The sequence below is a fragment of the Perna viridis genome, chromosome 10 (assembly GCF_037379345.1).
Source record: "Perna viridis isolate PV_CMFRI_1.1 ecotype Kerala chromosome 10, ASM3737934v1, whole genome shotgun sequence".
In the NCBI taxonomy this organism is placed as follows: Eukaryota; Metazoa; Mollusca; class Bivalvia; order Mytilida; family Mytilidae; genus Perna; species Perna viridis.
Window position 1 is genome coordinate 12,946,750 of NC_142454.1, and position 26,993 is coordinate 12,973,742.

At 30.5% G+C, this 26,993-nt stretch overlaps 1 protein-coding gene across 2 annotated transcripts in view; it reads right to left on the reverse strand.

Annotated features, from left to right (window-relative positions):
- Positions 1-24,754, reverse strand: part of LOC148604579 (protocadherin gamma-A4-like) — a 60,211-nt gene extending 35,457 nt beyond the window's left edge. Inside the window, exons 1-3 of one of the 2 annotated variants that reach the window (XM_088549037.1) lie at positions 24,589-24,754; positions 14,853-14,942; positions 12,956-13,185 (exon numbers count right to left, since the gene is read on the reverse strand). The gene's annotated coding sequence lies outside the window, so the exon portion shown is untranslated. The remainder of the gene's footprint in view (positions 1-12,955; positions 13,186-14,852; positions 14,943-24,588) is intronic. The other variant, XM_088549040.1, reaches the window with a different exon arrangement.
- Between the last annotated feature and the right edge of the window lie 2,239 nt (positions 24,755-26,993).

Here is a 26,993-nt window from a genome sequence, read left to right on the forward strand (position 1 = left end):
CCCAAAACGCAACCTTAAAATTAATTGTACGGAGATGTGTTGAAATCTACGGTTATTTATGACACGGACACAAAGACCATATACATATTCATTGATAGATCGTTGATCAGATATCTTCCACGTAACAAGAGGTCTTTTTCTGGTGTAAGGTTTTAAATAAGGCATAGATAACCTCCTTGTCATATAGTTGTATAGTGTTTCACCAATATACGACATACTGGGGTCCTGTGTTTTAGGTACAATCTGATGAAATGAGGATTCTGGTTTCCAGTTATTAACATGCAGTACTCTTAAATGATTCAATATTTTCTAATAAATTTAATCTCATAAATTTGAAACCAAGTCTTGTTAACCCAGTCAATATATTGTTACATAACATCAGTAACTGATACTGACTAGTAGACTGATATATACTGAATATTACATGTCAAAATCTGTATCACATGCTGTATCAACCCGAGACTCCTATATCACCCCAAGGCCCACTGGCCCGCAGAGTGATATAGGTCGAGTAAAACTAATACTATGGCTCCTGAATGTCCTCATAAAAAGGCTGGTTGGTCAGCTTATAGTGACCATGACAATACAATATTCATTAACATAAAATTTATATAAGACAATAAAGCTTATAAGTATGGAAACACAGTCGTAAATGTTCACAATAATTTTGTCAAAACTGTTTTTTATACCTATTAAATTGGTATTGTTTGGGTCACATGACCTCACATGGTTAGCAATAGAATTATCCTTGTTTGTCAAACTTAGTCATACTGTATCATTTTCAAATGTTTTTCTCTTATCTGTGAAAACAATCCCAAAAAGCTCTTTTAAAACTGCTATTGGAGTGCATTCACCAAACAACATTAGAATTTGAATCCAAAGCCCTTGTTTTAGGAGGTTTAAATTTGAAGTACAATAAAGAAATACAGGAAATAAAATCCTTTGTGTTTACATTAGTGTACAAGATATATTCAAATTAAGTCTAATCAATAGAAAGGGGAGACTTTTATGAACAATTAGTCATTTTAATGGCTACAGTACGCTACCTTTAATGGACATTGAGCATTGCGAATCCTGAATTATTTACGTTGCTAATACAAGTTTATCCATGCATTTGAGATTTAGTATTGTAAAAAAACATCATCATCATTTTAATGATAGAATTAGATATGCTTGAATTTTAATTTGGTCCAACTGCGATTGAAAATCCAGGCTTATAAGATAATAAAAAAAAAAATTTCAGGTTTACATCCGAGTAGCTTTGTACTGTCATCCTGGTAAAATGTCTTGCTATATAAAGGATTATGGAACAATAATTAAAAAAAATGCTTACTCATTTTATTTACCAATTAGGACTGAGGTTGAGGATGTTCATGGGACTAGCTATTCTTAATATATCCATTCAATGCAAGATTATTTGGTAAAAAATATACACCATTTCATGCCTTTTCGATTTTAGATATCATTTGCCTAAAGACTTTTGAATTTTTCTAACCACATAACAGAACTTTTCATCATCATTTGTCAAGATGCATTATCTTTTGAATGGACAGACAGACAGACCTACATTTTAAGTACATTGAGAAACAAAATTTGATGAATGCTCATAGTGAGGATGATACAAGCAGCAGATGGTTCATATATGCCATATTAAATCCTCAAGACCCTACTAATAATTTTTCCCATTCAAAATACAATTTTTCACCATAATATCTCCTCACACACATTTAATAACAAAACACCCAGTTTATTAAAAGCCTGGGTCGAGTTTCTGGCACCGAGATCGTTGACATAAATGTGATTTATGGCAGTCTATCTATTCAAAGTTAATGAAACATTATGATACGAAAATGGCAGAAAAATTAAGAAAATACTACGGTCTTTACCAACAATAAAAATAGAAATTATCAAAATGAAAATCCGTGAGCTGACCGTTGGTTAATTTAAATGACCAGTTACTATCAGCTCCATCATACATTTAAAAATCGCTTTCTAAGGTCAAAACAGATAATATCAGTTACTATATTATTCCGTCTGAAATTTTCAATGATATGCGTGTCATTAAGTTTGGATTTGGACCTCAAATTTCTGACGGATAATTAATATGAAAGTAAGGATCATATTTAACCAGAGATTAAATTTCTCACTACAGAATTAGCATAGAACCTGAATTATGAGACAGGTTTAAGGATTTATGACAAAATATATAAGATAATTCAACGATTTTTTTTAGCTTTATTGTACTTTTACCATCAGATAACATCCATGCATAAAACGCTATCTGACATGTGTTCATCTTAGCCCTTTGTGATGAAAATTAATGGAATTAAACAGTGGATGACATAAATACATATTAATGAGCAGTCTCCTTCCATACAGGTTTCTCCCTGATCAGACTGTAGCATTGTAAGTTTTATTAATCATCATTAAAACAATCCCATCTCCAGGGTAGGGATTATAAAAGTCATTAACACAGTGGGTCAGTACAATTGAAAAAAAAGAAGAATGGATAGGTGAAACACAACAAATGCACCAGGATATAATCTTTATCTAAAAAATACAAGGAATAAGGTGGATTATACACAACAAAATGTCAGTTATAAATAGTCTGATCTCTGTAAGAGAAGACCTTGATGAAACATTTCTAAATTTCAACTCAGGGGCAATAACTCCATTTCAGGAATGTTACTACTGTTAGAGATCACGCCCCTCCACAACAAAACATGAACAATTATTTAAGTCTGAGAAAATTCTTAACTAGTTGTGATGTCATCAATTTGAAAGACGTTGATTGGAGTTACCCTGGAAATTAAGAATATTCTCAGACTTAAGAATTTGTTTACTTTTTGTGGCACTGGGGCCAGGTCTACATAACAATCATAATTCTTAAGAATATTCTTAACTTTCATACCAAATTTGATAATGTTACAAACAGTTACAAAAATTCTGTAACATTTTCAAGTTGCGTGATTTAAAGCCTGAAAAAAGCATGGTGGTGCTGTCTTAAGGTAACTTCTGAAAAAAGTTATAATTATCAATTTCATTAAAAGTATAATGTGGCATTATGTTTTATTCTTACGCAATTTTAGGATAGTTGACATTGCCGAAGAACTTCCAAGAATTTCTCATTTCAGTCTTCATCAGGTCAGATGCATATATCTGTATAAAATGTATCAGCTTTTTTGTAACAAGTGTAATTAGACAATTAGTCATTTGATTTCATGCTTCCTGTCTGAATAGGTCTCTCAAGACAAGGGAGGTAATCAACATACATTTACCACTATCAAGACATTATCATATTGACAAACAGTTTTGTCATTTGTTCACCTCAGTTTTCACAAATACTTTTTTATATACCCTGCAATACAATTTGGCCTTTTTATGATATAACACGACCAACACTTACTATATCCACGCCACATCACAAAAATAGGGCTGCGAAGCTTTCAAGATACTAATGCATGAGATTTGGCGACATCATTTAAAAATCAAAGGAAAATGCCACCAAATCAGCTTCAAAATGTATGACACCTGACAAGCCAAAAAAAAAAAACCAAAAGTAATTCTTTCTACACTTGACAGGCCAAAGAAACTCAAAGTAATTCTTTCTAAATTTAGAAATTCTGCTACCAGTATGTAGCAAAGTAAACTATTGACCTGAGTAAAGCCTTAATTTAACATAAAATAACAGATCTGAATCTTTTTCTTATCATTATATGGTAATTTGTGTAATAAAAAGTCAACATAAATCAACCTTGACCAATACTTAAAACTAAGCAACCATGGGTTCATCTCCCATTAAATCCTCAACCAAAATTAAAAAGATTTGAATTATTTTCATTACAACTCTTTTTAAAGATACCACAGTTATTATGACAAGACTTATCAGAAAAATCTAACTGTAACTCTGCCTTGAGCATGAGTTATGACCCCTTGAAATAACTCTTCAGTAAAAAAGTGCCTTAAGATAATTAATTTTAAATTTGTCTCAAATTTCCCTACAAGAATTTTTCAATGGGTTAAAAATAAACAGTTAAAGTGACCAGCTACCAGTAAATACTGATAAATGTGTGTTCAAGAACTTTAATTTATTTTCAAAATATGTAGTGAGTTTCATCAGAAGAATTTTATCTTAAAAAATCTTTCCAAATTTTTAATATAAAAAGCCTTTGGTGAAATGGGGTAATCAAATAAACCACAAAATGATGATAACCTAAATATCAGGATAAGGACTTTGTTACAAGGCTGTTATATATAAGTTTCCAGTTTTCAGGCAGATTTCTGATTTAACCAAGGTCCACTTTCCAAAAGTTCCTGATGTAAAAATGGTTCCAAGTTTGACACACATTGAGATATCTGGTTTGATTGGAGTTTAGATTAGGCATATTTTACAACTGTATTATACTTCAGTTCAGAATGGAGGTACAAACTTTTCAGAAATCATAAAATAGTAATGATGATGTAGTTCTCATTTTTTTTATTAAGAAAAAGAATTACACTACCCTATTTTTTCTGAATCATCAGAATGAAGTTCTTGGCAAACATCATTTGAAGTCAGGTCAATCTGAATTCAGAATTAATCACAAACCTCATTTAAGCTTCTAATACCATACAGTAACATTTCCTAAAATCACAAAATCTAAAATGAATCTTGTGACAGTCTTCAATTCAAATTTTTTATTAAAACTTTTATTTGCAACCTGAATCAATATTACTCAATTAGAAGAAAGACATTCCCTCAACTTCTATTCAAGTTCTGTATTATCACCGCAGGGTTAGTTAGTGTACGATTTGCCAAGTCGCAAGGAATAAGAATTGATTCAGTTTCCGATCGCATTAACACATGCAAGACTTCAGTAATCAATTTCAGTTTTTCAAGTACCCAATTTTACCGAATTCTAAAGCTGGATTAAAGGACACTGTATTGCCTATCAAGTATAAATCATGCAGGAGTTTGAAAAGGATATTTCTTTATTAACGTAATTATTTCTAAAATTCATTTTTTATAATAGATCAAATTACACCATTTTTCAAAGGCATTACATTTTTTTTAGAAAAAGCAAATAGAATATTAAATTGAATTTTGGTTGATTTGAGAAGGTAGCACAGCAGGATGAGGTTAATTTTTGGTAATACTTTAATAATATTACAACAATCTTGTTAGCACTTCATTTATAAAGCAAGTCTATTCAACACTTAAATACCTTATTTACAATTTATTAGAAGAAAAGAGTGATTTATTCACACAAGATGACACAGCCTTATAAAAAGGGAGACTTCTCACTCAAAATGAGAACTAAACATTCGAGTTAATAAAGGAAGAAAGAAAAAGTTATAAATAGGTTGAGTATATCATTGAATAAAACAGACAGAAATAAAACAGGAATAAATAACATTTCAAAATCAAAACTAGAAAATGTGTGAACATAACACTGATTCCCCATATAGCACTATCATATGATAATTCACTTTAATATTAAGTACAAAGTCAGTTTAACTAGGTATTATTTGAATTTGGAATTAAATTGGTTTTAAGAAAATAAGTGAATAAATTATTTATAAAACTTACCCCTACTAAAGGGGTTAGTCATGCCATCATAACTAAGGGGAATTAGTAAGTTCCCTTGACTTTTGTTATCCTACTAACCTTTCCCCTTAGCCATGCTGGCATGGCTAACCCCCTTAGTAAGGGTTAGTTTCACAAATTTATTTTCGGTCATTTTCTAGATTCCAAAATAATTCCAAATTCAAACAACACCTTGATTTTTGTACAATGATTCAAAATTATAAAGCTGTGAGATTACACAAGAAGATTGCTACACATAACTATGTCTACTGTCACCTCAAAAACAAGTTTAAAAACAAATTTCCCATAACTGCTGTAAATTTAGTAGAAATAAAATTGAGGTTTAATATATATGATCAATCAACTACATATTGTGACTAACATTCCTGCAAAATTTCAACAAAATCTGTCTCTTAGGAGTTGCATCCACAAAATGTTCCTATATAGTAGCAAGTACCAAGTCCCATAACTCCTGTAAGATTTGTTGTATCAAAACCGGGGCACAACATGATAAATTACACACAGTGAATTATAATCCTATCAAATTTGAACAAAGATTCATTGAGTGGTTTCCAAGGAATTGCAACCACAAAGTGATCCTATAGCATAGCATGTACAAATTCAACAAATTCTGAAAACTCCTGTAAAATTTGTCAAATTAAAATGATGATGCAGTATCATCAAATATATATGGTGACTAACAAAGTACATAATTTGAACATAATCCACTGAGTGGTTCCTGAGGAAATATGTCCACAAAGTCAAATGTTACGGATGCATGTACACCAGTATTTCTGTCCCTTTCTGTGGCAGGGGAAAAAAGGATAAAATTTACACCCCTATGTCATAAATGTACCCATATACTTTCTAGATTTTTTATTCAGTCTTTAAGTTCAAATCTTAATTGAAAACATATTCAATTCATAACTTTAAGTTATGAAATGACTGTGTGTGTGACAGACAAAAGGAAAGAAGTACAAGCTTCATTCAGAAATGTAACAAAACCTATCAGTACTATTTCTGCATGATCTAATGGATGAATATGAAGATGGATTGAACACCACAATAGAAAAGACATACTGTGAAAGTACTTTAATTCATGGTTGCCAATTTCCGGGGATTAGAGAAGAAACACAGGCTTGAGAATTCTTGAATTCATGGTTTTTAGGTTTACAGTATACACATGCACATCAATGGAAATTTCCTTTTCGTTGGGAACCATATTTCATGGTTACGAAAACCACGAAAATTGGTATCCCATGAACAATAGTACTTTCATAGTAGTATACAAACAAATGTTACAAAAATAGTAGGCAATAAACTGTAACCTCCAGAAATGACTAACATGAAAATTCTAGTAAAAAGCATATTTTTGTAAGGGGACAGTGCATATAGAAGAAAAAAGCATAACAGATGTATATTTACCACACATCAAATGTACATTTCCATATTTTCAATGGTTTTCTCCATAAAATAAAACAACAACATAAGATGATCAAAGAAAAACAGCCACATCAAACTGTGATAATGTGACTCACAAACAACAAAAGGTTTTGTCAGAGGATTGATGTCTTTATGACCTGTTTATCATAGGAAAACTGATATTACAGTAACTTATGTATTGTTCATGCTACAAGTTGACATACACCCAAATAGTAAGAGTGAGGAAACGCTTTTGGACCCAAGTGGGGTATGGGAGTAGGCCAGAGCATCAACAGAGCAGCCCAGCTGCTAGTAGGACATACTCTTAAGTTCTTCAGTCGGGTATCCCAAAGGCTGGGCTCTGCTACCTCCAACTACTAACAGACATTTACTAACAGAACCCCTATTATGGGCGGTTGTGCGAGATCTGTAAGGATAGTCAAGACTGTAAAAACCCCCGACCATCAACTTATGTGTTATATCCTTGGTTAGTTACCATTATCATGTGTATAAGTTGTTATTCAGAGGCCAAAAGTGAAAAAGCAAATGGACAAATGGTAATCTCTGTTTTTACTATTTTTCTAAAGGCTATGTTGGGTTTCACCATATCTGCTACTTTTTCTTTAATATCCAATAAAAGATAATGTGGTATCCTCAATGTCTTTTTTTGCATTGTACACTTATGAAGGCATTGCCCATAATGAATAAATCATATTGAGGTTTTGTATCACAAGTTAAAAGATGAATACCACATTCACTCTCATTCCAATAGGTATTTTTTCCTGTAATTAATTTTCCAAAAATAAAATTTATTTTTCCAAGAAAATACTTTACTTTATCAATAACAAATTCAAAATACAAGTTCACAAGAGGTGAGATTCTACAACATAACGCCTACCAGTTTAACATTTAGTACATTAAAATGCAGCAAAATTGCAAGTAGTTACATGAAAACTAAAACATCAAAAGATATATAAGTTATCACAGATCTCATACTCATTGAGATGTTTAAAAAAAGTCATAATATTAAGGACAGGAAGTCCTCCCACCTGTAGTACAAAATAATTTGCATAAAATTGTAATCAAGGTAAATATTGTCATTAAACATTTCAATTAACAATTTAAAATGATGTTTTCTCCAAATAGATTGACAGGTTGAATGCTATACCAAATGTTTCGCTTGAGGAAAACATAAGCTTGCCATCACTGAGTACATAAAGAAATCTGACATGCAGGGACCCAGTGTCATGCTCCTCCAATCATAAGACAGATTTTGAACAGAAACACAACGTTGAATGTCAATCTCAGTCCCTGCTAAACTAACGATGTCAAATTCTGCATGTCAGGTTTTTAGTTATACGTCCTTGAATGGACAGAACATTTTATGGTATACATTAAACTTAAAAAGATTCTAAATGACTTTCTATGATTCATTATTTTCAAGTGCAGTGTATTTTGCCATCCTATTTATATCCAATTTTCTACTTGAGTAGACCATACATAAGTAGTTAATTAAAGCCTATCAGATCATGTTGTCATCTGTCAGAAAACCCAAGTCTTTCTATACCAGATTACCGGTAGTCTCTTCAGTTTCTACATCAAACATGGTATCTATTGTCTGTAATGGTAAGGGACTGTCAACTCTACATGATCATGCAGGTAAAAATGATTTAGGAAAACCACTTTGCAAGCTTGCCACAAAATATACCCAGTATGAAATGAATGATAAAAGCATTGATACAAACTTTAAATTTTCCAACCCCCTGAGCACCTTGAGAAAGCTGATGAAATCTATTACCGGACTGGTAGAAGTTCATGACTTCAATAAGCCACAACTGTTGTAATCCAATAATTTTTTTTTCAAAGTGCATCATAAAATTTTGCCATTAGCACAAATTATCAGTACATTTGCTAACAGCTTTTTTCCACTTCACTCAATATCAATTCAGAAGATCAAAAAAGAGAGAAAATTTTACACAGTGGAATTAAGTTATCATCGCTATTTATGTACAAAAATAAACAAGCAATGAAGACCTTATCAGCATAAGGAACACAAGTCTTTTTGAAGTGACGTGGATTGGTACAACAGATTAAGAAAATGATGGGACACGGATGAGAAAAGGAACTAATTAATCTGGGGATGTTGACAAAGTTTTATGACCAGATTAATGAATTATTGAAGCTAAGCGATCAAGATAAGAAGTTTATGCTTCAGAAATTTAGAAAAAATTACAAACTTTATTGTGAAAACAGACTATAACAATAAAAAAGAAAGTACTTTACTAATTTTTGCATTATATAATGACAATTTATGTTCAATACAATTAGTATCCATTCTTTATTTCTTTTATTCAGAAGTGCATTAAAATCATTAGTACTAATCAAGGCCACAGAGTTTAAATTATTTGAAAGGATGAAAAGTTAGAGAGATCACATGTACAAGAAAACAGCCTTCTTCATATTTTGACAAGCAACTCCGCAAGTGTTTCTAGAAAAGCAGAGGACTATTACCCTACCATTGCAACTGGTCCATGCTCCCAGTTTTTAGTGCAGACTGTGTTGCTCATTTACTTTTGTTTCTACGAGAGTGATATTTCTTTGTTGTGTGCTATCCCTGAATTTTTTTTTATTTCACTTCAAATCTCTTCATGGATTTCCCTTTCAAAGACCAAAAAGATATTATAAAGTGCCATTAAAAAGTCACTGTAAAAATTGGTCAAAAACTTGGTCAAATACAGTTAAAGTGCCCTAAAAAGCAGAGCTGTATGAAGTTTCCAAGCTGTTTGACAAGTATAGACAACACTTGACAGATGACATGATGTATGTATAGCTGTAAATGGACACATATTCAATAATTCTGAGACCACGAGGCTGCATTTCCAGTATCTATTAATAATATAACCAACAGTAACTATTTCTATTGATTCCTGCAGTAATTGCAATTAGATCTAGGAAACAGATAAATATTTTGCCACTGGGGTTTTATTTTATTTGTATTGTGTCTTGTTTGTTTATTTTATTATATTTTATTTTTTGAATCATATACAATATATGACATTTAATACACAGATGTGCACAAAAGACTATTTCAGGCAGTAAACTTAATTCACAGGACATAATAAAATTACTAAATATGACTCAAAAGTGGTTTTGGTATTAAAGAACTTTTATTTTTAGTTCTATACTCTGTTTAAAATAATATGTTTAAAAAAACTGCAGCTGGACTTTATTACCATTCAAATTTTTTTTTCTGAAAATGCCCACTGTTTAAAATCACCTCTCCTCTAGGTTCTCATGGCATCCCTTTTGTCTTAGATCTTAACTCACTTTCAAAGCATTTTGTTAAAATTAGTTTAATTTGTATTACTAAATCTGGTTTGTTGAGACACATTTTTTTTTATCATACAACCATCAGAAGTGAGGGCACTGTTGTTGCTTATTCCAATAAGCCAAAATTATCAGGCTAATAAAAACTGCTCAAGTTGACATATGGAAAGATTATCACATTACAACTATCTACTTAGCAGGGAACAGAATACAAAGAACAGACTGTCATTAATGGAAATAAAATATGAAATGGACGACCTCTATTTCCATATTCAATCATATAAAATGTCATGGTAAACAAACAGAATTTGCACTCTTTACTACCCAAATACATAAACAAAGAAATTCTATCTTTTTCTCAAAAGCCTCAAATGCACAATTTTCTAAATAATTTCCGGAAGGTCAGACCAATTTTACATTTCACATGGTTAATTGTCTTTAAACCATTTTCTAAAAGGCAGAAAATGGCTGCAAAATTTCCTGACCCAGATTTACGACTCTTTTAAGTACCACATTGGATAAATGCTTGTCTGCCAATTCTACGTTGGACAAAAGCTATAAATAACTCAATGATACTCTAACAAGAATGCAGTCTCGCTTTAATAATACAGTTTCCTAAGATGACAACTTTCTGATGATTCCACATTAATATCGTAATTAAAATGGCTTCAGAAAACCATTATCAATGTTTATATGATCAATAGACATAGTATTGGCTGTAGTATGATTTTGGGTTAAGAGTTCAATGTTTCAGAAGCAAAAGGACAATTGGCATTATTATAGGAAAAAGAAAACATTATAAATCAGTCAACATATCAAAGAATTGTTATTGGTCGCCTCTTTACCCTGTTTTATCTTCGTTATTAGATTTTCTCCATAAATGGATGAATGGAAAATACTACTTGATGATTATTATTTCTGGAGGGCAAAAGGACAGAAAAATACATTTAACTACTTTCATATGCCATAGTTTTTCCTATAAAATTTTCGTTATTGCTTTTTTCAGTGGAATAATTTTTAGAACATCTGAAAGTTTTTACTTTTATTTTTAAATTGAAAAAAAACTGATCTACTGAAATTAATCCTCTAGTTCAAAATTCCACCACATAACAAAGTTTTGACAAACCACCAACAATTAAATTACCTTCACGGTTCAATTTTAAACATGATATTTGATTCTCAATTTTGGTCAGTAAACGTAATGTTTAAATGTAATAATCTGAGATTTGGTATTTTGTAACAAAATGAAAAATATATACAATATCAACCATATACTGTATACCCTCATTTAGTGGTGATAAAATGAATTTTGAAATTGTAATTTTTTTTTAATTAAAAACTCAGTTTCATTACTTGAAAAAGTGTTAAAATATCACATTATAATTTCTTCATTTAATTTAATGATAATTACCAATTCTTCTAAAAGAAAGATCTAAAGTGCCAAATACATGCAGACAGCTAGAAAACATATTTGTTAAAAAAAATCCTAATTTGATTAACTTAAATGTGTCTTTCTGCATTACCAAGTCTTCTTAGAAGAAATGAAATACAGTATAAAGAACTTACAAGGAAAGTGATTCATTAAAACCATTAACCCCCAAGTATTAGAATAATTGTCATCTAATCACTCATATGACTTCAAAAAATTGAATTTTTATATTGCAAGGCACAAATCCACTTTCAAAAGCATGCCATGAATTAAACTTCTTCATCTTAACGGAAATTAATCTGATCTTGGAGCTTGATAAACCCTCCCCCTTTCAATATGTTGTGATGGCTGACAAAAATTTCAATTTCTTGCAGCATATTTCATTTCAGATAAGGTTAAAATTATGTAGAACACTGTTTTATAGAATTGAATTGTATGAGTAAATAAATTTTGTATTAGATATTTGAAGGGCTCAAATTTTGTGCATGAATACCCTGTCCAGGGAGACCAAGAGGATGAAACAGTTTGCCGCAAAATTGCCATTGAAATATTGTGGTGATAATTTACATCAGATTAACTTTCAAACTTGTAATGTTTCCTCAGATTTTGTACAAAGACAAAATGAGTCACTCTCCATACCAAAACTAAGAATGTTGTCACTGATCCGTAAGTCAATAAAATCAGTAATCGATTGTTATATTGAACCATGATAAAAAGTAAAAAGTTTTATATTTAAATCTTTCAAAAAACTGAACACTTAGATGTTTGAGAATTCAATGTATAACAGTAAAGAAAAAATGTTCATACTGATCAAAAACAAGTACACGTATTAACAAATATTTAGTTATTTCTTAGTTTCTGAATATATTTCTAAAAGTAGATATTAATGACGTTGGTGAGTAATACACATTTCTGTAATTAATCTACTTTAATCATTTACTACTAATATTATTTTTTACATTAAATAAATGACAAAGAAGAATTATATTCAAACAAGAAAAATATTGAATACAGAAATAAAAAAAAATATCTTATAATTTTCTCATAGATTTTTGTTTCTCCTAATTCAAAAATTACTTTGATCTTTTTTTTTCAGTACATGTAATTTTGCTTTCTCAAAACAAAAAAATAATTGTTTTTTTATTTATTTTTGTGTTGACTGACCAATCTAGAAAACATGTATAATTCTATGCAAAACAAGAAGTACCTACTGTTTGTAGATGTCATTATCACAGCTATAACACCTTCATAGAGTCCTATCCAAATTACAGGTAAGATAAAACGCTCAGGTGAATGGGATCCTAGGTATCGAAATCACACCTTTGGTATCAAAATCAGCTGGATCTTGCTCTCCAACATGGTAGCTGTTTACCATAGTCTGAAGGTCATGTGACTTACAACCGTTTTCAGTACTTGAGAATAAAGGAAACCAAAATGAAATCTGCAGAAACAAAGCATTGGTTTGAAATAGAAGAATATGCAGATTTTTATTACTGTTACTATTTTTGCACTTTAAAAAAAAATTGCACACACACTAATATATTACAAATTGTGAAGATAGCTATGTTTACAAACATATATTTCAAAGCTGGAAAGTTCTTATCAAGGATATAATGCAGAACCAAATCTGCAGCATGATTTTAATTCTGCATATGGTAAAACTTGGACCAACCAAATAAATTTTAAATTGCAGAAAGTAATGAAATACTGAGTATGATCCCATTATCAAGGCCAGAAGATGCCCTTACGCTGTGCATGTATCTATTATCATTAGCTTATTTTAGATTTTTACATTTTAAACAGAACTGAAGCTACTTTAGAAAGAATGACCGTGTTCCATAATATACACAATGACTATACATATACTGACAGGAGGGCTATAGAGTATGAACCCAGTGGCCCAAATGACAATATTACTGTCAACAAGGTCTCCATGGTTATATACAGTGATGAATTACTTCTGTTTTAGAAAGCTAATTCAGCCACTAGAGGGAGACATTAATATAATTTTATAGTCTACGGTTGATTGTAGGCTTTCCTATGACAGTGATGATTCCTTAATATTGAGAATGAACAAATTCAATTATTTCAAACACATTCAAGTTTATTCAATTTTATTTTTTTTATAACATATTACTGAAATTGCGTAAATATTGGCTAAAATGATTTAAAATATAAAAAAAAGATCTGTGTACCCATACTTGTATACCTTGAAAATGTTACTAGATTATCATTATTATTCTTTTAACTTTCATATCTTTTTTTCTTTATACAGTTTTTCTCAATAAAATAAGAACTTCTAATAGTACATGTACAGCTGAACAATATTCAGATGATAGCAATGGAAAAGTCCAAGATGCCACATCTATCATTATTAAATCTGATCCCATTATTTCTATTTTTATTACAATTTTTCTCCATTCTCTCTTCCCTTTGATGTGGAACTTTGTTTGGCTAAAGTTAACTTTAATACAATCTTTTACCATTATTTCAGCCAAATGTTCACATGTTTTAAACCTTTTTTCTGCTTAAGAACACAGTCACTTTTTTTTAATATTTATTCAATATAATAAACTGTACATGACACCAAGAGAAAAGCAAATGAAATATTCATAGCCTTAAATCTAAATCCTTCACAACCTGTTTTATAACATGGAACACAAATAAATGGAGTAATATAATATTTCCTCTAATATTTGAATATTTCCATCAATGGATTCAAATCATTGTTTTGGGTATTAAAATCGTGCATTTAAGGAATTGCGGTACGTCAACTTTAAATTATATTCAAGATTAAACACTTCATAAAATATTTACAGTATAAAAAATAAACATTATTTGTTTAAATCCATTTTTAAATGCTACAACTAGGGATAACTCTGACTGATCAATGCTCTTAAATCTCTGAATAAAAAGCCGAAGCATGAAAATCTATTGAGATAAACAAAATGAAATAGTGAATCTGCCGATTTAAGACACAAAAGATAACAACCTTAATGGTTATCATATATAGGCCAGGAGACTGCTAGAGCAAAAGAAAAATTTATTTTATTGAAAACACTAAAATATCGCTTAGCAGACCTAAATCACCTCTGCGTTTTTATTCACCTGTCTCCAAATGTGATACTTAAAGAGATTTTGTCTTGTCTGATACAGTGACAATAATTGGTCTGTTGTTTTCACTGGTCAATCTGATCTCTGAAAAAAAAAATTTTTTGTAGAAAATTGGAAGTGTTGCAATGTCCTTGCAGAATTAAACATTAAGCATGCACTGCCAAATACCTAGTCTACACAACTGCAAGGTACTAGATAGTACATATTTGTAAGTTATTGGATAGTACACATGTAAAGCATTAGGAAGTACACACATGTAAGGCAGTATATAGTACATATGTATGACATTAGATTTTATACAAGGGTAAGACATTTTTAAATACAGAACTTTGCACTGCTCTTAAATTTGTTCTCCCTTCATGGACATTGATAATTTATTGAAAAAATGCAGAAACAGATAAATAATACTGGTTATTTAAATCTCCTTTTACAGGAGTCATAAATAAAAAAAATACAGCCAAATATCAATGTATTGTCATCAAGACAGAATTAAAGATGGTTTTCTCAGATAACTTTTTATAGAAATGCCAATTAAAATTTTCAATTTTTAAAATCACATGGTGTTCAATTTTAGGAAATTTTTGACAATGCTTTTCAGATTAATTTAAAATTCTACAAATTTTGTTTTCACTGTGTGATATGTTCACGAGATTTATGTAAAAGAAGCACACCTTAATAATTCAAGGTTATCAAATAATCTCCAAACTTGTCAGAAGGAACAATATAGATTTCCATTTGTAAATCAGCACGGGACTACATGGGAGACACCTATTAAGATTTTGTTTACAGATTTAAATTCTATAATTCCCATTTTTATATTGAGTCCGATATTTCTATCAAAATTATGAAAGAACAGCTATGAAGATCCAAGTACTATTTCTTTCACTAGACAATTTAATGAACAAGTGCCCTATTAAAAAGCTCAATTTTTCAAAATAATGTCAGATTTTGAGCACTATCAGATTTTGGTGGGTCACTATAATGATTTATCTTATCAAGGCTTGCTCTCTGAGAAAATAATTGAAGAAAAAGTGAGGAGATTCTTTTTTAATCTTTTTAAAAAAATTTAAAATTTTGCTACGTCATCTTAATTAAAATTGTATTGTACAGATCACCTTAAAATTTGGGGTCTTTTCAGATAAGAAAATTAAAGGCAGAAAAGAAAAGATAATGATAGAATCAACCCCTATGATTTCAAAAATATGAAGTAAGTAACTTAGGCATAGTTCTTGTACCTACATAATTTGATAACTGTCTCAAATTCACAGCAAAAACACAAAAACAAATACATTTCTTCAAATAAATGAATAACCGTTATAGCAGGAAATTTTGTAATGTTCTAATTTATGCTATATTCCTGAGGTTATGGGAATCACAAAAATAAAAACTTGCCAAATTAAAGTCAGATTTTTTACATATAATTTCCATTCCATTTAAACTGAAGAAAAAAAATGAATACTGATAAAATTTAATACCCATATTCACAGAGCAAATGGCAAAATTTTACACCTGTGAAAGTTACCCATTAAACAGTACACAGCAATTGTCTGTGATGTTTCTTGCATTTACCAGTAATAACTCCCAAACAGTCTATATGGTATAGCAAGTATCTCCAACTAATTGTAAAGCCCTTTAACAATATAGAAAAATATAAGGACTACCTAAGATCACTGAAAATATCAGACAAAAAGTTGAAATAATGAAAAATTAACAAAATTAACAAAAAGTAACAACAAATAGAAAAATAAAAACAAATAACAAAAGTACATCAATGGAGAATTGTCATGTGACCGGAGACAATGGAGAATTGTCACGTGAACGGAAACAATGGAGAATTGTCATTTGACCGGAGACAATGGAGAAAAAAAATTGAAAACTTGAAAATCCACATTCAATGTCCGTATGTGGGAATGACCCATTTATTAACCCACAAAACATCAAGTAACTATAACAATTACATTAAAAAGTTACTTTTATCATTTGCTGCTAAGTATGTTTTTTCCTGAAATATTTATATTTTACTGGCATTTTGTTTACTTTCCACATTTTGAATTACGGCTACAGAGTGTGAAAAGACTGTTTAATTATGCTAAGGAGGTAAATTAGATAAATATTATAAAAGTTTTAAAGTCAAATGACAAATGAAAGTCCCCTGGTACCAAAAAACATGGTAAAATGAAAATTACGAGTTAGTACTGTTGATGTCAATCTTAGTGAGTTATCGAATACAATGGGTGCTGGAAATGAAATTAGGAGGAACTCATTACTAAAAGAGTAAAAATTTGAAATGCATATTTTTTAATTTATTACATTATATTCTAAAATTAGCTTGATAAAAAAACCATCTAATTAACAATTTTGATAATTTACTAATTGAAAAAAAAATTAAAACTTCGAGTGTAAGATTCCTGTACTGCATCAGTAACAATGGATAAATTAACCTTAAATATTATAACCATTTTAACTGCTTTTTCCATGATAAATCTGAGGGTATTCCAGAAGTTTGACTCCACAGTTACTCACCAACTTTGATATTTTTTGTTATTGTTACTTTTACAAGTATGCCTAGTCAGTAACACTCTGAGGTAAAAATGTGAAATAGAAAAAGCTTAAACTATTATTAACTATCAAACTAACCATGTACAAGTTGTAGTGAAATGTTATCTGGCTTTATATGACCACACTCTAACCCTAAAACAGCCAGAATAGGTCACAATCACAGAACAGCTTTATTTCTGCAGCTGTATGTAACGTGTGCACTATACAGATAATGAATAATAATAATGGACAACAGTGAACCACTATATTCTAAGGAGTGCAAAATATTTCACCTTCGGCACGAAAAAACTGTCTGTTTTTAGGGTTATCATATAATCTACACTCGGAGACACTCGAATGAAAAAAGTTCTGCACTCGACACTTTATGTGGCTGACAAAATCAGATGAGATTTTTATCAATAGACCAATTCATTGATTTGGTGGAGTCATAAGTGTGCCTATTGAAAAAAAATACCACCGGTTAATTTATGCACATTTATATATCCAAAAAGCCACCATTTAATCTAGGAAACAAACATGCTCAAGACACAGACATTTATAATGGTCAATTTAGTCAAAAACAATCAAACTGGACATAAATCATAGCAAAGACATGATAATTCAAGGTTTTAAATCTTAGTGAAGATCATTTAATTATAGGTTTGTAGAGCGAAATCATTAAGTGTCGACATTACTCCTTTCTTTACCTAATCGGATGTTAATTATGACAAATATATAGTGAGAGTTGGCAGTCAGGCAGGTGAAGCACGCTCACACATTATACTGTGACATTCTTAGTATTTGTCGATAAAAATCTACCCTTTTGACCTCTACAATTAGTCAATCATTCAATGACTTCTATAAATATAAATTCTATGGTAGTCGAATATTTATTTTAATTTTGTCAACACTTTTGCTACAGTACTGACTAGAGACATGACAATTTTTAAATTGTTTTTTATTATGTGTGAATTTTTTTAAATATAAATTTGGTAACTTACAGATGATAAAACCCACAGCACACATGTACCAGTAATTTAAGTTTTAATCTTAAGGTTTGAGTTGATAAATACAGCATTGAAAGAAAACCTTCAAAATGTCTTACATTACATATATATCACCACTCAATGAAGAGGGTTTGTAAAAACCACTCAAGTTCCCTTAAATATCAAACCAGAACTTGCCCAGTTCCATAAACCTTGTTTATCAGGAGAAGCGACATAATGAACCATATTGAATTATTTTCATAATCAGCCTCATCCATTATACAGACAGCGGGGTACAATATAACATCTAATATAATCTTCAACTTATCCATCTTTATCCTTTGTGTAAGGGAAACAAAACCTACTGTGTATTGTTAAAGGAAAGATGTTTTGGCATTATGAACTTAAACAGAAACTTTCATCCATTTAACAAAGTGTAAACAGTTAATATGATACTTTGCAAGCTGGTGAAATATTGGATATAGAGGATATTCAATGACATTGGTGATTGTGAATTCTTCTTTTTTAATTTATAAATGCAAATATGAAGCTAATCAATAAAATTGAAACTACATGCCACATAAAAAGTTGAAAATATTCTTTATTTTTACCAACCCATACACATGGCAGATTAAAAAAATTCAAAGAAATTTCAAATTAGCATTTGTGGTTTTAATTCTTCCTTCCCTGCTGAAATACAATTACAGGGATAACCAGTTGCTAATCAGTAGACTGTGACTACACAGAAAACTTAACTTTTTTCTCATGATAAAGTGACAGGCCTTCCGTATTAATTTCTACCATGATAGGTCAAGCCCTTTTCTACTGGTCAGGCAATTGGCATTATCTAAATTCGTGAGATGAAAAAATAAACATGAAATTAATACCTTTAAATGACATGAATTGTTTCGTATAAAGTAGTCAATTTTTCCTAAAGATATTTATCCCTTATTCAGAAAACTATTAACTGACATTGGGTCTGTGGGTAATTGTGTAGAAAACAGAGTAAACCTTTTCATACAGAGCAAACCAGCTTTAAATGGGATGGATTTCAGCCAACAGACTGTGATTTCAACTTCATGGTAACATTAGAAATTACTTTTATGACTTAATCAAAAGACACAAATAAAAGAGTCTCCATCATTAACCAAAGACTGGAAATAATTCCTTGTCCGTGTTTTGTTGCCCTGAAAACAGTATGTGTGGGAATTCAGTAAGGAAGATACAGCTTGTACCAATCTGTATTAAACAGAATCATGTAATTAACCTTCTGTCACAAGATTTAGATACCCTACCTTAGAGACAAGACAATCTACTTGGTAGGGCAATTGTCTACTCCGAATTGTTTAAAATAAAATATTAATATTACATACAAGGATATATTACTTTATCGTTGTTTTGGAATTATGGAAATGTAACCATTACCATGCCCTCTATATCTCCTTCAGACAGACAAAGGTGATATGAAAAATATTTCAATATTATTAGAAATAGTGATTGTTTCTCATGAGAAAAAAAAATAAAAACCATAAAAAAATCTTGACTCTCCTAGCTTAAATATTTTGCATTAAATTATAAATACTTCTGCTCCTTATAAAAAAACCGGTTTTAACCCAGCAGATAATATTGACAGTTCTGTACTGTAGCAACTGAGAATGAATAAAATTACCAATTAAGTGTTAATATGTACAAAATTTACAAGAAATACTGAGAGCAAACTCACAGACAGATTATCCCTGCTTGAAATGAAGAAAAATGTTGGATGAAAAACCCTTAAGTTAGATTATATCCTTAAGTGTTCCTCTGACAGTAATTTTATTCCTTCATGCATACATGTATTTAGATATGAAGCCTAACGTTCATTTAAAATTTCATCAAAATTTCTCTGACAGTTAAAGAAAAGTCATGCTTACTTGAAACGTGGACACATGAATTAACAAACAGACTAAAGAGAGACAGATAAACAAAAAGGGGACATAAAAAGTTCAACTTCAAGTGTCACATCAATAAACTGTATGAAAAAATGAAATACATAACTCTTTTAAATATTTCCTGTTTCATAGTACAATTTGAATCACAAAGCATTTCAAAAGAAATTAGGTTTACTGCCAAATCATTGGACTGCCTCTGTGATACCAGGGAGGCTAAATAAATAGTGAGACCCAAGCTGACCATCTTGATAGTCAACCCCCCACCCCCCCCCTAAATAAAAGGCACAGCTCCTAACATTTCAAAACTCGATTAGAACCTTCTCAGAATACTGATACAGGTACTAATATTGGATGTATATCAAATTAGTGAGTTATGTTGCCACAGCACAGTATTTCAACCATTTTTTTTCAAATACAGATTATACAATGCAGTTAAACAAATTCATATAAGTAACAAATAAACCTGAAAAAAGGCAGCACTGACCTACATCAAAATTGTTTTTTTAATATCATTTACAGCTTACACTATCTATTCATCACAGTAACAGTATCCATCATAGAACATAATACACAGTGATAAATATCTTCTTATAAGAGGCTCATTTTCTTCCATATTTTGAATATATAAATTCTTGGGTTGATGAATATTACTACTTAATTGAGTAACTCGTTAGAGTTAAACAACACTATGGACTGGAAGGTTGAAATGTTGCACAGATATTGTGACTGTTTTAAAGACTAAGTATTCTACTTTGCTCAATACCAGTCAAATGTTAAAATTTACTTCCAAGAGTGGAAGGTCCTAGACCTATCAAGTTTCAAATCAATGGTCCACTTTAGAAATAAAAAGTCCACTGTAAAGTGTCAACTGAAAGGTTTGAAGGTCAAGGACTGAGGTTAAAGATATTTAAAAGGTCATAGGTCAGACATTGAGGATACAGGACCTCTGACCACCATCTTTTAGGACCTCTGCCAGGAAAATGTGCTTGTAAGATTTTGTGCTTACAAATGTTGTAAAAGCAACCAAAATAGTGTGCTTTAAAAATATAACAGTAGCAGAAATCAGATAGATTACGGCTGTGACTTGTTATATATAACAGTAGCAGAAATCAGATAGATGATGACTGTGACTGTTGTTATATAATAAATGTAACAAGTTCATGACATTTGACCAACTAGTGTCACCTAACACTAAATACTATAGCTACCCACCTCACACCCCCTAAAAAGGAAAATTGAGTGAATGCTAAAACTCACAATAGCAGGAATACACAAATCTACTGATCTATCTATGGTTGCTTCCTGTATGGAAACTGTTTCTTCTCAATTAAAGGGGACTAAATGCTTCTGTTGTTATGATTTTGTGAAAATGACATCTTTTTTGTTCCAGAATGAATTTCAAGAAATCCAAAATTTTGCATCAAGCTTAGGGTCATGTATTACAATTTGTACTGCAACTTTTAAAATTTAGTAGAGCTTTACACATAGTGCTTTCTTTAACCCTTTGTGTCATATAAAAAATATCTTCCACCTCTTTTTAATTACGAATAAATTAAATGAATTGTGACTTTAACTATTTTTTTTCCCTTTAGGTTTCAATATATTACATTTGGATCTTTCAAAGCTCAATTTAGCACCATGAGCACGTGTCAAAGACAGGATAGGAGAGCGCTAATGAGTATCCTAAAGAGCAACACAAATGCTCACACCCTCAAATCATTGAAGGCATTAAAATAGGCCTCAGGGATATCATAAAAAAAATTGTGATGAAATCAACCACAAACAATGAAGTTTCTAAACAGAGTTTGAAAGAATTAATTATCTGAGCTAAAAGTCTGAAAGATGAAGGAAACTAATGAAATCTTTGTGTGAAGTCAACCATAAAAAAAGAAGATAATGCTAAGTTAAATGCTGTTTCAAAATTGACTTTTGGTTTTTTAGCTGAAGGCAAATATGACTGAAAATGGTAGGAAATGAACTGGAAAGGAAAAATCTCTTTAAAATTATCTAAAATTTGTGATTATGGGAATATCCTGATTATAAGATTATAGACTTAGCCAATGAAGTTACGGATCATTAATACATCCATTACAACCCTTAGTAACTAGCCTTACTCGTAAGCCTCTTTCCTTACCATATGGCTCATGGAAGATAATGAAAGTCCAAGGGTAATGTACCAAACAAAAATCATTAGTACTTTGTTTTTCCACAAAACAACTAATTTCATCAGCTACATTAAGTCTAATGATTTATACCAATTTGGTCCAGAAAAGGAAAATTGTCTTGAAAATAGATTATCCCTGCAGGATATTGCCATTCAAGATGGCCACATATGTCATGGTCTGTCTAAGGCCTCTTCAAGGTTTAAATTGGCTAACTGACCAAGTAAATTCCACTTGAATTCTCTAGATTCATGTAAAGCACTGCTATCTAAAAGTCTAGGAGCATTAAACTTACAAAAAATATGCCATTCAAATGGAAGACAAATTAGCACAGCATCACAGAACTACAGATATTTAATAGAGAACCCTGTAATAATTATTCCCTATCTGATAGTCTATACAAAAAGATTTTTAGCTATGTTATAAAAGACTGTCAAAATTGTTCTCTTTCTGACAGTCTATGCTAAAAATATTTTTAGCTATGTAACAAAAGAATTCAACCATTTTACCTAGTTTGAATATAAGCAAAAATAATTCCATAACTATCTTAGCTGTTTTACTTATTCATAATATCAAATTATTTGAAAAATGATTTGTTAGTGGTCAGCAATAGTTCCATACCAGTATAAACATATATTTGCAAATATGTGCATAAAATATTTTATGTATAACATTTTTTAAGAGATCACAGCTAAAATTGAAATCATGGCTTCAATGATACCTTTATGGAAAAAGTATACAGTTTTGTACCTCTGAAAACGCCTATCTACAACCTTACCTATTAAGACCATAGAAACAACACTTGTATTGAGCCAAGACATTTTATAAATCATACTACAATCACTTCCACCTTGGTCCCATTAGTTATTATCAACTTTCCTTTAAATAAACACCTTTCCTAACTTTAATCTATAAACTTCAGACTTCAGCATGCAATGGCTTAAAACATTACATACATGACAAAACTTCCTTATGCAGAAATAATTAGTGATCAAAATCGTTGAGGGCTTTGATTAATAGATAATGTTCTATGGAACGGAACATGTATTTTATAATCAAATAGCACGCTACATTGTCCATTGTGATTGCAATATTAATCACCTTCTTACAAAAGCTAAAGAAAGTTAAACTATCATATTGAGAAATCAAGGGTTTTGTCTAACTGGAAACTTTTACGTTTAATGCTTTAACTTTTTCTGCCTTTCAAATCAGGTGCCCCAACATTTTTTCTGATTTTCAAATTTTCACATTTTTATTAAAAAAATAAGTTTGTTGTTTATAAAAAAGTAGAAATCTTCTGTATACTTCATAGGGCTGAATTGAACCTAGTAAGATGAAAAAATTCTTCAATGGCAAACATTAATGAAAAATTGCACATGGACATGTTTAATTTCATCCTTAATCCAAATAAAAATTCTAAGAAATATTCACTTTTTGTTCAAATATTTTCAGTGAATATTGGTAGTAATTTTTTGCGATATATTAAAGTAAAGATAGTCTGAACTTTTTTGGTGATATATTAAAATAAAGATAGTCTGAACATTTTTTTATGATATATTAAAGTAAAGATAGTCTGAAAATTTTTTGTGTGATATATATTAAAGTAAAGATAGTCTGAAAATTTTTTGTGTGATATATATTAAAGTAAAGATAGTCTGAAAATTTTTTTTGTGATATATTAAAGTAAAGACAGTCTGAAAATTTTAAAACTTTAAAAGAATTCTATTAATCAATAGTTAACAGTATTTTTATATAAGGTCAACCATAAAGTAAGTACAGTACTATGGAAAAGTCCATTGTCTTGACCTTATCAAATCTCTCATCCCTTGTATCAGTATTTTAGAAATTATCTGTCAAATAAAGGGATATATATGAAGCAATACTCTGGAAAAGAGACTAAGACTTAGTAATATAGTGTATTTTTTTATAAGAACAAATATGTGTAAAAAATCAATGCTAAAAAATGATAAATGTTTTTGCTTGACTATTTCATAAACTATATGGCTATCTGAGTACTTTTCAATATTTAAAATAAAAAAATATTAACATTTTTAAATGTTATCAATCTCAAAAAGGGGTTTAAAACATCTCCATGGATCCACAAAGTACTTACAACTTTGGTTATCTTTAATCAATACAATCCCATCATCAGCAGTCCATCAGATCAACATAAAAGCCACAGTTCAATATAAACCACATTTCTATACATTAACCTACGAGAAAAGAAACTAATACCCTTTAAACAAGTAAAATACATCAGGAAAAATTATGTTCCCATTAGAATTAAATGACAAATTAAATGATTTGTGGTCAAAGACTTATTTTGTGGTTCAATTTCCAACCATCATTGGGGTCAGTGACTAAACACGGTTAAAGTTAAAACATTTATTTATTGAACCAACCTTTTTATAGCAGTATACTATTACCCTTGTTTTTATATAAAATGATTAAGACGTATGGATTTAAGGTTTCTGATATGAAATAAGGTGGGTCAGTTTTCGTTGTTCCGTGATGACAATTGTTCAGCGTGTACGTTTTATAAATGACAGACTCGTCATTGTACTGACGATATCTGGTCCTGGTAACTGATACAGTTTTGTTATACCTGTCATGATTCCGGAATGCAACAAAAAAAAAAGGATTGATGTACCCAGTATAATGTGTGAATATTGGGGTTGGTTTGTCGAGATTACGTTTTTATTTAATTACTGAAAATATGAAATTACGCACTACAACAAATTTTAATATTTAGTATTAATGCTGTTGTAATATTCATACAAAACAATGTTGAAATTGTCCCACTTAAGGGTGTAACCCAATTTGTACTAACATGCCTTTACAGAACAGGACATGTTTACCCTTCCAGAGCACTTGATGTCACATCCAGTTTTTTTGTGGATTTTCACATTGCTCGTGTTTAAGATTTTTTGTGTTACGTCTTGTTTTTTTTTCACCTTCAGTTTTGATATATAATCTATTTTCTTCAGTTTACTTCACTATGTAGATTTTCTGTTTCCTATTTTCACTTTCTGGCCATGTATTTGGTATTTTTTTTACCAATATTATGGACTATAGAATAAAGATTAACCCTGCTGAGATAAAGATCCATTCTCTAATACAACCTTAAAAAAAGTTCCACAATATGCCTGGATATTTAATTAGGCATGATCCATTGTTCCATGGATTTTGGCAAAAGGCTATTGAGTTTCACAATTTCATTCAAAGTTTTTTGTGGTTTTTTTACCTCAAAAGTTTGGGGTCCCCTTATTCCATAAGTTTTTAGGAGTCTGCTCATTTCTCCAGAATTATCTGTCAATTTGCTTTTAGCGTCTACATGAACTGTGGAAGATTTATTTGTGAACTACAAATTTTCCTGATTTGCTAAAACTACAAGATTCACTTTCCAATGAAATGTAAAATTCTGTTTAGAACTCAGAGGCTTTGCCAAAATAAACAAATTCCAAGACTCCAATGAGGTTTTGACAAACTACAAAGACCCATACCAACAAATATAAGTACCTTTAGAGTATATTGTCTACTGTTTCTGTCTTCTTTACTTTGAACTTTGATTTCTGAATATCATTCCAACAACAGTTTCCATAAATTATCATTGAACATATGTTAACCTTTCTACTACCTGTTCCATATACTGTGAAAGTACTTTAATTTGTGGATACAAATTTTCGTGGATTAGGGAAGAAACACAATTTTGTGGATTGTTGAATTTGTGGTTTTAAGGTTTTCAGTACATGTATCAATGGATTCTCTTTTTTATTGGGAACTGAACTTATTGACTTGGCCTACCTACGAAAACCACGAAAAACAATAGTACTTTCATAGTAATATCAATTGCAAACGTCTGTTCACCTCAAAGTCCGTCTTACTCAAATAGTCTTTACAAAAAGAGCATTTTTTTTTGAAACTGCAATTTAAATGATTTAATCTTGTCTCAATTACACGATTTTAGAACAAATTTTACATATATATCAAAGGAGTATTTGCAACATATTTCATATGTTTGGTAAAAACACCTGATAAAATACTTAAAGGAATAATGAATTATTTCAAGAGAAACATGTCAAAAATACTAAATATTGATCAAAGAGTAGATCCTGCAAGCAAATAATTCTCGCAAATCGATTTTTAGTCCTCTCCTGTAAGACAAGTTCATGCCCAAAATTTAAGACAAAACATCTATCAGATTGCTGATATTTTTCTTTCTTAAAAGAGTTATCATATAACAACTTCTTGTTAATGAATGAATTTTGGTTAGCAGATTGGCGAGAATTGCTTGTCTTGAAAATTGTGAGATCTACTCTCTATGACCAGTAGTTATGTTTTCCATAGGTTCATAAACGAAAATAGTGTGGATTTTGTATGATTTTTGGAAGCATTTGTTTTTATATGCATAAAAACAAGCATTTTCATATCAGTCAAAAACATATGTCATACATGTCACTTGTTACCATTTTTCAGGTGTATATGTAAAATTCATTTTTTGAATTACTAAAAGTGAAA